Consider the following 12,931-nt stretch of genomic DNA (forward strand, 5'->3'; position numbering starts at 1 on the left):
TGTTGAACAAATTGGAAACACAAAAGCTAAAAATGGTGTTTGTTCCTACATATTCTGTCGCTCAATAACAAAGTAAACCAATGTTTTAAATACCGGTATGAATCGTCCGGTTAAACTAGTTAAACCGGATATCGGACACGAATCTGTACGATAAAGGTCGGTAAACTCGAATATGGTATATCTTATGTACCAGTGATAAATCCGGTTCTACCGGTTAAAACCGTTGAACCAATTTGCATTATCTTAAAATTTGATTTTTTAATTTTTTTAAAATAAGATATTAAGGTAATATTGACATTCCATATTTCTGGTAATTAACCTAATGTCTTTTATTCCAATATATCATGACTGTTGAAACTCTTATCCGTCTCATCCAATGCAATATTGTTTATAAGTAATAAAAAGGCTATTAAAATGTTAAATAATTTTCAAAAAAAATAATTGTTTTTTAGATGAAACCATGATCAACTACATAAATCCTCTTTGAGATTTTTTTAGAAGAATTTATATTTTATAGAATTATAGGGTTAACTAATAGCCCAATTGAACCGTGCAATACACCCTAGTTCAACTGGTTAAACCATTTCAAAGTGCAATCCGATATGATTTAAAAACCGATTTTTAAAACATTGAAATAAACCTTTTAAAATTTTAGAAAATTACAAAACTAGTCATTTTGTTTGGAGTGAAGTGCACTTTTACATCATGTGGTTTATACCAACGAACACTTTTACCCCTATTTTCAAAATTCGTTGGTTCCACTCCCTCATATTTTCAAATTGCATCAATGTGCTCGAACTAACCTGCAACTGAAACCGTGTCTTTGAGAACGATGATGATGAATCTTCTGAGAGCGATTAAAGGTATAGTGCAAGTTCCTGTTACGATTTTGACCGATTATGAGTTTAATGTGCTCGATAATGTTACGATTAAAGTATATTCGACTGAATGTGCTCGTTAATGTTACAAGGAATTTTGTTATAATGTGCTAGTTTACTGTTATGACGGATCAGGGTTTTGACGGATTATAGTTTACTGTTACGGTGGATCAGGGCTTTGACTTATGATAGTGTTCTCGGTACTGTTTGTATTTATCCATGAAATCTGTTTGGTTAAATGGCCACTTTTTATGTAGTTATCCATAAGTTTTGGTATAATCTAATTATCCATGAATTTTGTAGTTGAAGTGAGGGTCATCTTAACCCTCACGCAGATAGTGAAAGTGATTCACGTGGTTGCCCTGGTATTTGATCATCCGATCTTGGACCTACTGTTTGGACCTCGAGGGCATCAGAGGATTGACTAATTATCTACAACAATGATGCATAAATACTAGGTAGGTTAAGTTAACAACAGTAGGTACTAGGAAGTTTTTTAATGATCTTGGTGTTTAAAGTATGTGATTTTTACCAAGATCATTCGGTAGTAACGACATTTGAAGAATGATTTAACTCTTAGTTTATTGATGATGGTGATTTAACTCTTAGTTTATTGATGAAAGAATGGAGAATGTCCCAAGTGGAATTCATTTGAACATGTGTTTTGGAACATGAATGATGATAACTTTTGAACATGATTGATGAATAACTGAATCTTGCATATGCTTAACTAGGAGGATCTTGAAAACAATACTTGCATATGTTTCACAATTCATAGACAATGCATATTTGACCATTCATAGTCAATGCACATCTTGAATAGTTGCATATGTTTTAGGATGATTTACAACAGGAGGAACTTGCATATGTTTAACCATTAACAGTCAAGCATCATTAGAAACAGGTTCCTGAATCTTGCATATGTTTTTGCATGATTTTACAACCTGGATTTAGGATCTTGCATTTGTTTGACCATTGACAGACAAACGCGGTTTATATACACATTGATAGTCTAACAAGATTAGATCCTTCAATTCTTTGAAGAATTTAGGATCTTGCATATGCTTGACCATTGACCGTCAACATCAGTTGCATATGTAGATATTTCATTACTTTGTTGTAGGGGTGAGCAAATAAACCACCATAACCCATAACTGAACCATAACCGACATAACCGAACCAGTTTTTAGCGATAACCAACATAACCAATGGTTATGGTTAAGATACTTTGGTTAACCGACCAATCGGTTATGGTTATGGTTATGAAGCTTTGGTTAATCGATATAACCAAAACCAAACCGAACTTGTAATGTTAAGTCTATAATTCTATATAATGGATTTATGTTTTACAATAACCATGTAGAGTTTTTTTACTAATATAAAAGTATGTTAGTAACAAAATGATATTGATGTAGATGTCCTTTATTATAGGTGTTATGATTGTATGAATCTTTTATATAACACTGACTACATAATTACTTTTTTAAAAATTGATCCTACATCGGTAGTTTAACTAAAAAGTGTTGTCTTGGTTGTCTTATAAAAAAAGAGGCCCATGCTAAGTCCAACATTGTGGGTTACATTCTTATTTTGTAGTCCCATTGGCGTATTATTTTTAACTTTAGCCGAAAAGTTAGTCTTAGTTAAAGTTTTTGGTTAATAACCGAAATTAACCAAAACCGAACCATAACCGACTTCTAAACTGATTAACCATAACTGAACTTCAGTTATAGTTAAGAAAATCCATAACTGAAGTTAGCGGTTATGGTTATGATTAATGGTAAAAACCGAACCAAACCGACCCATGCACACCCCTAGTTTGCTGCATATGTTTGACCATTCACAATCACACATCATTTGAAATATCATGTTGAATACTTGCATATTTGATTGCACTATGTCATGTTGTAATGTACGTTCGCAAAGTTTTATGGATTGTCAAAACAATTTGACTTTGCAGGGTCAAATGTAGCTAATGTGACTGCATTGTGTCAAGTTGTAATGCACATTCACAAGGTTTGTTTTAAAAAATTTGGAGGGAAATATTGAAATAACACAGGGACTAAAAGTGTACTTATAAGATATCACACGGTTGTAGAACAGAAGGGTAAATAAGTCATTTTTCTCCAAAACTAACAGAATACAGATGGCGTGTAGGTGCAGGGTGTAACATTGATGCAATTTTTGAAAATAGGGTGTAAAAGTGTCAGTTGGTGTAAACCACGGGGTGTAAGACTGCATTAGACCACCCATTACCGGTCAACGCCCCGGTGAGCTGGCAATTTTAACTGAGACCTTTGAGGCTTGAATAGGCGTTAAATGACGGGAGCGTGGCTGGGTAACGACGTGAGAGTGGAAGAAATGTGGGCCCCATGCCTAGAGGTGTACAAAAAACTGGTTTTAGAACCGAAACCAGAAAAAAAACCAAAACCGGTTTTTTTAACCGATTTTTTATAACCGGTCCGGTTTTATAACTGAACCGCCGGTTGGTGACCGATTACTATTATTGATCCCAAAAACCGGTTAATAACTGAAACGGTTTTAAGAAAACCGGTTAAAACGGGTTAAAAACCGGTCCCAACCGGTTACGGTTACTGTTTTGGACTTGAAAAACCGGTTGGTAACTGAAACCGGTTATTAAAAAAACCGGTTTTTGTTTTGAACGAAAAAAACCGGTCCGGTTAATAACCGTAACCGGTTTTCAAAAAAAAACCGATTTGTACACCTCTACCCATGCCCATCAATTGATCGGGGTGTCGCGCCCTGGTCAACGATAATATTTGTTTACCCAAATTATCGTAACTATAGTTAGTGGTAGTAATGGGTCGAACCACGAAGAGTCTGTGGTTTGAGTCGGGTCTTGGTCGATTATTTAATTGAGACACTTATGAAGCTTGCAAGTTTAATTTAATTCTTTGTTTGTTGGTTGGTTTGAAAAGATATCGGAATATACCAACAATTTGTTACTAACTACTAAAAATTGTGTTGCTTGAAATGACGCAAAAACTTGAAAACTTGATTGAAGACAATAATTTGGAACAAGGTTCACACTCGGTTCGGTAATTGTAAGACCTAAGGTTTCTACACTTTTTAGATCTGATTTAGTTGAATTTAGTTATTAACAGATTTAGTGTCACGTGGCTTAGGTGCCAAGAGCTATCAATGTCATAGACAACGAACCGCACTGCGCTTCGTTACCAAGAACATGTAAGGGCATGTTTGGCTAAGCTTTTTGAAAACAGCTTATTAACTTATTGGCTTTTTGAAAACAGCTTATTAACTTATTGGCTTTTTGAAAAGTCAGTATGGAGTGACTTTTTGGAAAAGTCACTTTTCCCTCTCACATACACCCTCATTGCCAAACACCATTTCAGAGCTTATGATGTGACAACCCGAACTCTTCAGGTTAGCATTGTGTAATCTCGTAATCTTGTTTTCTTTTCATTCTCCATTCATGTTCCTGGCTATGGCAAGCTTGTTTCTATGTAAACATAGTGTGTTTGACCGATTGGGTCGTTGGGCTACTTGGGCCGTCTATCTAATATTTTGGCCTAACCTGAGCCCGAACTCAAGTGATACGTAAACCTAACTCGATTGGGCCGGCCAGATCGTAATCACTTTAATGCAACTCGGCCCACATTAGGATTGAATTTCGGCCCACTGTTAAGAACTGATTCACAATTTATGAAGCCTACCCTTTTTGTGGTTGACCATCTCGGCCTGATTCTCTTTGGCCCACAAAAGACAACCGGCCCACTTTTGCATTCGGTATTAAAATTGGATGATACGTAACATGGTCAAGGATTATCACTAAAAGCAAACCCTGCCCTTCTCTCAAATCTACTTGCGGCAGCAGGAGACCCCCCCCCCCTTTCTCTTCCGTACATCTTACACATCTTCGGTTAGTTTGCCTTCCTCTCCCTTAGATTAATTTCAGTTGGTTACCTTGATTGTTTATGCTATGTGATTATGTGTTGTTTTGGGGTCGATGATCAACAACTAATGGCTTCATAATTTTGTAAATTCTAAACTGATTATTATGTGGCTAGGAATTATGTAATTAGTTAATCGATGATCTTGACCTGCATGTATGCTATGTCTTGGCAACTTTTACATGACAATCCAATTGGAAATCTGTTGTTATGATAAACCGAGGCCGTGTGGGATAATCCGAACGATGGTTTTGTGTTTATAGGGGACAGTATTAATAGTTTTCATGCCTTAATAAACGGTGAGATTATGATAGCTAAACACGGAAGCGGTACGGTATAGCAACATTCGTCCAAGCATATAATAGAACTAGTACAAATTAATGGAGAATAATATTCTGGTTGCTAAGGAGTACGTGTTTAATATAATTTAATGTTTACGGATCGGTTCGGTTAATTGTTTGTAATTGTAGACATTTTGTAGTGAAGGGAAGTTGGGTTGCAATGTATGAGCAGGAGGGTTGGGCTTAGTAGGTACAATGGTTATATTATATGGATGTCTGCATATAGTGCTTTGGTCCAAAGTTGCATATAATGTTTTATTTAGATAAGTTAGCACAAAGTGGCCGCACATGTGTTGGTGATAAGGGTCCGAAGTTGGGAAAATAATGCTTCTACACTTAAATGTTTGAATGATCATAACATAAACTGTTCTCAATTAACAGTAGGATAGGTGTACATAAATCACATGTGAACATGGGTGTTGTTTGAGTGGGCCGAAGCATTTGTGGGCTTTTACGATTCAAATTTCTAAGATAAGACTAATAATAGATAGAAATAATAATGTGTTGTGGTTATAAATGAACTTAAACAACAATGGTTTATATATACATGTATGTATGTTAGTGGGCCTCTTTGTCAGAATGTGTGACTGTGATAATTGCTCCAAGTTATTATTACATAAATCTATACGTGCAAACATCCAGCTGTGTTAACTTGTTAACTTAATTTCCGCGAAACACAATGTTGTTTGGACATTAGGATAAGGCAGAACTCTACTCGTATACTCATTTACATGACACTATATTTTAGGTTGTGTGTAACGGGACTAACCATTAATTAAAGTTAGAAGTACATTATCATACCGAGCAAACCAAGGTGAGTTCATCTCTTGAGCATGCGTCCCGGTGGTTGGGACAGTCAGTGGGTATTCCTGGGAGGGATAAGTCGTTTGGGTAAAAAAACGGGAATGTTGGATAATATACTCTTCCTATCACCTTAAAGTCCCTCCGTGTTGTTTGGTTACCGGGAAGGTAACATGGTATTAGTTAGTAGCGCTACTTAGGTTTGGCAACCTCACCCCGTTCCTGGGAGGACGGGTGTTGAACTAATGACCTAGTCATGACCAATGCTTTGATAGGAGCATTGGAGAAAGGGCAAAATAATCAGAAGCCGTCTTGTATTGGGGTATTATCAACATTGTTTTCAACATTACTTCGGGAATTAACTTCAATGGATTAACTACATACTTGGTAAACAACGTTTTCGTAAAACTATGAACTCACCAGCGTTGTCTGATACACTTGTTGCATGCTCGCAGGTCGTTAGATTATATGGATTTGGAAACTTGCTGTCTGAAGTAGCTGGAGTGGTCATGGGTCGTGCTGGTTGGATACGAATGATGGGTTTATCGATTTCACACATTTAATTTGAAACAGTTAACTATGTTCTCTTTTATTTGCTTCCGCTGACATGTTGGTTTTCATTTAAACTTATTGACGGTGCTTTTCGGTAATAATTGATGATTTTATTCAACACTTGTGATTGGTTCAATATGATTAGTGGCTCGTTATTGGTTTGTCACACGCCTGACAGGGACACTCCCTAGGTGGTATTTTGGGGGTGTGACATATGACTTTTCAAAAAGCCAATAAGTCAATAAGTTGTTTCAAAAAGCTTAGCCAAACATGCCCTAAATCGTATCTTATGATAAGGCATAATTGCACATATTCATTTCACAAAGTCAAATTTCATGACTCACTCGACAATTCATGAATTCAATACAAATGCAAGACAATTATTAAAAGATTTAAATACTTAAACAACTTGTCACAAATCAAATGATAAACATAATATTGAAACCCTAGAAATTCTTACAAAAACCTACACCGGGGTGAAACCCGAGAGATTAGCCGCTCATGGATGATGGAACGAGATCACTGGATTAGAAGCACACGAACTTTGACATCTTGATTCTTGAAGCACACGAACTTTGACATCTTTTTTTTATTTTTAATATTATTTTAATTGGTGTGAAAACTTGTGAAATGAGAACCAGGTGTAGTGAAAAAAGGGAGTGAAAATGATGTTGTAATGTGGTAGTCACTTTATGACACGACAGTGAAAAAAATGTGAAACCATAATGTAGGATCGTTTTCGGACCCAAACGAGTCGATCAGAAGAGTTTTTATCCAAAACAAGAGGTGGAAACTAATGTTTCGGTGCTATCTCAGCCGTATTCACTTTAATCTTGTTGTTTTATTGATCAATAATCCGATTACACACCTGACAACACTTCGGCAGCACTTCGTGGCTCACCGGAAGACAACACACGCTACTTTATGATTTCGCTCCAGAGAACACCTATTTATAGTGTTTGCTATTCCGCTTGAACATCACTTGACCAGTTCAAGCGGAATCACAAAGTTACCGTTCGAGCGAAATCACCAACTAACCTAGTTCGAGCGGAATCAAGCTATTATGTGATTTCGCTTGAAATGACAAGATGTTATTTCAAGCGGAATCACTCACAATTACATGAATCTTGGATTCCGTGCACTATTCTCAGTAATCCTAAGCAAGACTCGATACAAGACGTAGGCGACAGACGGATGCACCAACAAACTCCCCTTCGGATGTTGACGGAGTCTTCAGTGTCGAGTCTTCGGTTGTCCAACCTTCAATCTTTATCAGTCTTTGTGCTTCTCTCCAAAATGTTCTCCATTGTAAGCATCCTTTCTCAAACTTTATCATCAACAAACTCCTTTTCCTTGAATGTTAAATCTTTAAAATTCATCAGCAATCTCTGAATCATAACCTGGCACTTTGTTCTTCAGACTCCCCCTCTCAATCTGTTGGGATCGTAGTCTGGAAATCACAGATTCAGAATTCATTCCAAGATCGTGACCTGGCTCTCTTCCAGCTTAGGTTATCTGCACAATCTCTACCCAACACATAAGTTTCTTAAAGATTAAATCTTTAAAATTTTGAACTATTGTGATAAACATTCAAAATGATTTATTCTATGAAATCTTCTTTTGAAAAGAACAATCATTTTCACTCACTCTTTATCCAAACCTGTTCTTCATGTCTAGCACTTGGAATTCCGAACATCAACTTTTCAACACCAGTTGTCAAAAATCTTTTTGGATTTTTCAAAGTTTATGCTAAAACACACTAAACTCTTTTTGGATTTTTTGAATATGAATGCAGTAAAGAAACTATTTACAGACAATATTTTTGTGAGTTCGTGCAAGAGGATCATATCAGTTTTTGAGACACATCACCAACATCGTTAAGCTTGATTTCATTTTAAGTTTTAAACAATTCACCTAGATTGTCAGTATATTGGTCCATTTTAAATTTTCACACACATTTCAACTGTTTCGAGATATGAGATTTTAATGTTTTAGATACATAACTCATTCGCGTGTCCCACCACTTGAATATACTCCCGTATCCAGATCCCAATATTCAGTCTTACAGGTGAGTATACCACGGATGATATCTGTAAAGGGGTTAAATTGCGAGGGCCGTGAGAGCTCAGGTCGATACTTCCGTATACGCAGAGAGATGACGGCTTCGACTTTTGGTGTGTCCCCTTTAGAGGATCTTTTCTTCAACAGCAATGATTATCAATTTTATTGTTTAATCATAATTGCTGAGGGCTTTTACTATGTTTTAAGCAATTTGCAGAAAGTATTATACAGGGACTAGGTCAGAATTTCCATTCAGCAGAAGTCCCGGTATAATACCCCAGATATCACTGAGTATAAAGACCTAGTATCTCAGAAAGAGGGACCTTTCAAACAAGATTTCGGGGTTACCCATATATCCAAGAAATGTTCCCCACGAGATAAGCAAGTTTTAAATTTTAAGTTTATATCTCGTCACAATCTACTAAATGTGCAAAAACCTACTGACACATCCGCAGTGAGATTGTTTATCACATTTTTAACTTTACATTTCTTTAGCATGTTGTGATAGTCCGCTGATGTACTATCATTTCCTCTTTTATGCAACAAAAACTCATTTTTCATTTTATCATGTTTTTGGCTTTTTCAGATTTTCTAATGTTTTTGGATTTTCTGAAAATTTCTTACTCCCCCTAAAATTCAAAAACATTTACATAAATTGAAAATAAATTGTACAAGAACATGACAACTAATATCGAATTGCCTCAAATCTCCATCCACTTGGCATAAACAATCAGAACTCCCCCTCACAACAAACTATTTTCCCATTATGATTTCAAAACACTTAAGTTTTTTTTTTTAATCAAAATGGTTTTTCTGGAAAATAAGTCTTGTTGATTTTACCATTTGTTGGTTTGGGGTCATTTCATCACATTGTTTACCAATCTTTTGAATGATAGTTAAATCAAGTTCAACTTAATGACCTTGATTAACCACTTGTAGGATCGATGATTGAACCACTCGTAAGAGCAACTATCAAACATTATCAACCAATTACCATCTGTTGGTTGAATTCTCAAGGTGCCGATTCCTACTCCATACTTACCAACCTGGGAGTTCCGGCAATTCACACTTCTCAAAACAAATTTTACAAATATTTTCAAGAATGATGCCGATTCATGCTCCACGATTACCAACTTGGGAGCTCCGACAAGTCAGGTTTCTATTCAACAAAGAATATATCCACCCAAGCCTGACCAGCCTTGGGTGTAACCTTTTCAGTCTCATTTGGGGTTGTATCTTTCCTTTTCAATTGATAAAATTCCTTAACCCCTTTAGTCTTCCCTTCAATCATTTTTCCAAAAATATTTTTTACAGCAGGGTAAAGGCCTTTTCAATATCCAATTCTTTCTTTTTAGGAAAGAATTAATTTGAAATTTCAACTTTTCCGATTTTAGATTTCAAATTTTTTGCACTCAGTAGTGGAAAATTCACATCATCCACTATCAGAACTTTCTTCTCATCTTTCACAACAACCTATGGCTCCTCTGATTTTATAGAATCAGATTCATCACCAGAACTTTCTTTTGATTGCTTAACAACCCATTTTTGGTTGTTAAGTTTCTCCTTCTTTTTGAAAACATTTTTCGAACATTCACCAACTTCATAAATTGAATTTTCAAAAACTTTAAGTTTGTTTGTTGGTGGTTCAACTTTCTCAACAATCTTTTCTTTTAGTTTCTTACAAACTTCCTGTTTTGGTTTGAATGTTTTCGAACAGTTCCTAGCAATATGACCAGCAGTTTTGCACTGAAAACAGGTTCTTGTTTCTATCTTCTTCTGAACAACACTCTTCTTCACTTCTTCTTGCTTCTTTGCAAGGAATTCTTGGTTTGTCTGCTTTCTGGATGCTTGCTCTTTCTCAGCCTCTGTCGTTTTTCCTGAAACAAACACAGTTTTTGGTTTATAAACTTTTTCATTTTTATAATTTTTCGTTTGATTAAATCCAAGACCTTTCTTTTTGAAATTACGATTATGGTTTGGTTTCTTTTGGAAACTATAACCACAATTGTAACCCATTTTCTTGTTAATTATTTGTTGGTCTCTTGAAGTGTATTGTTTAGGTTTTCCAGAAAGATTTAAATCTTTTATTTCAGAATGTCACACCCCTATTTTCCACGTGTCACCGGTGGGCCCGGTGGGGAGTATCGTGACGTCATTGATATCATCATAGTCAAACAACACAACATATAAATGCACAGCGGAAGCAAAAGATATAGATTTATTTCAACTAAACAAAATGTAATGTTTGAATATTACAACACAGTCGAAACAGATCCACAGGCGGATCAAATGAAAAGGAAAACTGTTCAACAGACTTTGATATCTAAAGCTTGCGAGACTTGAGTAATGATGCCTGGAGTAGCCAGCCTATTTCGTCTAGCACCTGCACTTAGCCTTTTTGGAAAATACGTCAGTTTGCACTGGTAAATACAACTTAACTGACTCATTTTGAAAAGAGTTTGAAAATTGATTTAAATGCACTTCGGCAAAAATATTTTATAACTTGGGACAATTATTCAAAATAATCTTGTATACAGTTTTACTCATTTGTCGTCCATTAGGGCCGGTTTATAGGGCCGGACTTAAGTTAACTGACACGCCACAGGTATAATGCCCACAAGGTCGATTCCTTATAGTGGGATACCAGTTTTTACATAATGCAGCTGTCAGGTGTACGCCTACACCCCGTGCTTAGGTCGTGGCCATTTCATGAATGATGCCAAGGATATCCGGGACATGGTCATTTAACCCCCAAGGGCCATACACCAAATAATACATATCAAACAGGTTATGTAAATACATCAATCACAGTACAATTTAAATGACTACATACACCCGACCAAGCGGTACTTTTATAGTACCGTATCCCAAGCCCGTATTGTGACAACCCTCAAAATCCCATGTATTCCGTACAATTTATTAATAATAATTAATGTGCTTGACGACTGTGTGGAATTACGTAACTGCTTTCTGATATCTGTGTTATATTTACATGTGCATGTTGACACACTAATAGTGTACAGAAAAGTAATTAAATAGTCTGTTATGACTTCCTAAGTGTTAGAAATTAAAAGGGTTACAAAAATATATATAAAAGACACTTTACGGATTAATTAAGCACTTTAACGGAACAGTATCAAACTGAACAACCGGACATTACCCGGAACACTAAAATATTACCAGAGGCATTGTTTTATTTTTCTGAATTAGTTATGATCCCCGAACATCATAACATCTCCTAAAAATATCTACTAACTAGATCATGTAACTAATACTTAGATTAGAACTAGTAAGTAATCAAACTAGTTAACACCTAACCTACTACCCCCCCCCCATGTTGGATGATTAGGGGACATGGGTCCCACCCTTGATTACTTTGTTATATTTTATAAAAATCTTGTAGGGAATATACCAAACTTAGATGCCATATGCCATCCTAATCTCTATATAAACCACTAGTCCATCATCACATTCATCACTTATCTTCATCAACACACTCAAACTCTCTCCTCCCTTCTCTTGTTCGGCCGCCCCCTAGTACCACCACCACCACCATCACTTGATCACCTTCAAGCATTCTACAAGCATACAAAGGTGCTACGGGTCATACAACGGAGCTTGGTGCTCTCGGAAGTGGAAGGACCTTCTCTATTTGCTATTAACCACCACATTTCTTCACTCGAACTTCCCTAGCCTTGAGCTAGTGGTAAGAACTTAGATCCGTTCGTTCTTCATGTTATTTAAGTGGTTAATAGGTGATTTGACGATTAAAGTTATGAAACACTAAAGAACTTGCACTAAAGTCTTGAACATGTTGGTTAAAGAGTAACTAGTGGTGTAAATCATGTAGATCTGGTGTGGATATGATTATTGCTGATTTCCTTGATAATTTACTGGTTAATATTAATGTTTGATGTTGTTGTGATCACTAAACTTGTTAACGGTATCGATCGAACACGATTTAGAAGGTTAAACACTGAAAATCAGAATCTGTCCAAGTTTTACAGCGAACTTCAGTTGGCTGTAAACAGGTCATAAACTCAACGAAAAACTGATATTTTGAGTCTAAAATGTGATATTATGAAATACGGTTCTAATGGCACCGGAATCGTAATTTTTGGACTTCGTTTACTATTTTTAAAGCGTTAATTTGTAACAGCAACTTAACCTGAATTTTGACAGCAATAAATGGGTGTCGTACTTTCAGTCATAACCTGAGTTTTGTGATGAATCGGACCATGAAATTTGTACAGTAGATGGCAACCGATGCATGAGTAATTACCCCACTGGAATTTCGTAAATCGGACACTCGATGAATTTTTAATAAATTGTTCCGTGGACTGTGGTCAGAAATTCATAAATCTGA

The 12,931-nt window shown here is 36.0% G+C and overlaps 1 protein-coding gene across 1 annotated transcript in view; it reads right to left on the bottom strand.

Annotated features, from left to right (window-relative positions):
* LOC110899472 overlaps positions 1-68 on the bottom strand; it is a 7,102-nt gene extending 7,034 nt beyond the window's left edge. Inside the window, exon 1 of the mRNA XM_022146364.2 lies at positions 1-68. This exon is cut by the window's left edge and continues 286 nt beyond it. The gene's annotated coding sequence lies outside the window, so the exon portion shown is untranslated.
* Positions 69-12,931: the final 12,863 nt, after the last annotated feature.

This window comes from Helianthus annuus, chromosome 7 (genome assembly GCF_002127325.2).
Source record: "Helianthus annuus cultivar XRQ/B chromosome 7, HanXRQr2.0-SUNRISE, whole genome shotgun sequence".
Taxonomy (NCBI): Eukaryota; Viridiplantae; Streptophyta; class Magnoliopsida; order Asterales; family Asteraceae; genus Helianthus; species Helianthus annuus.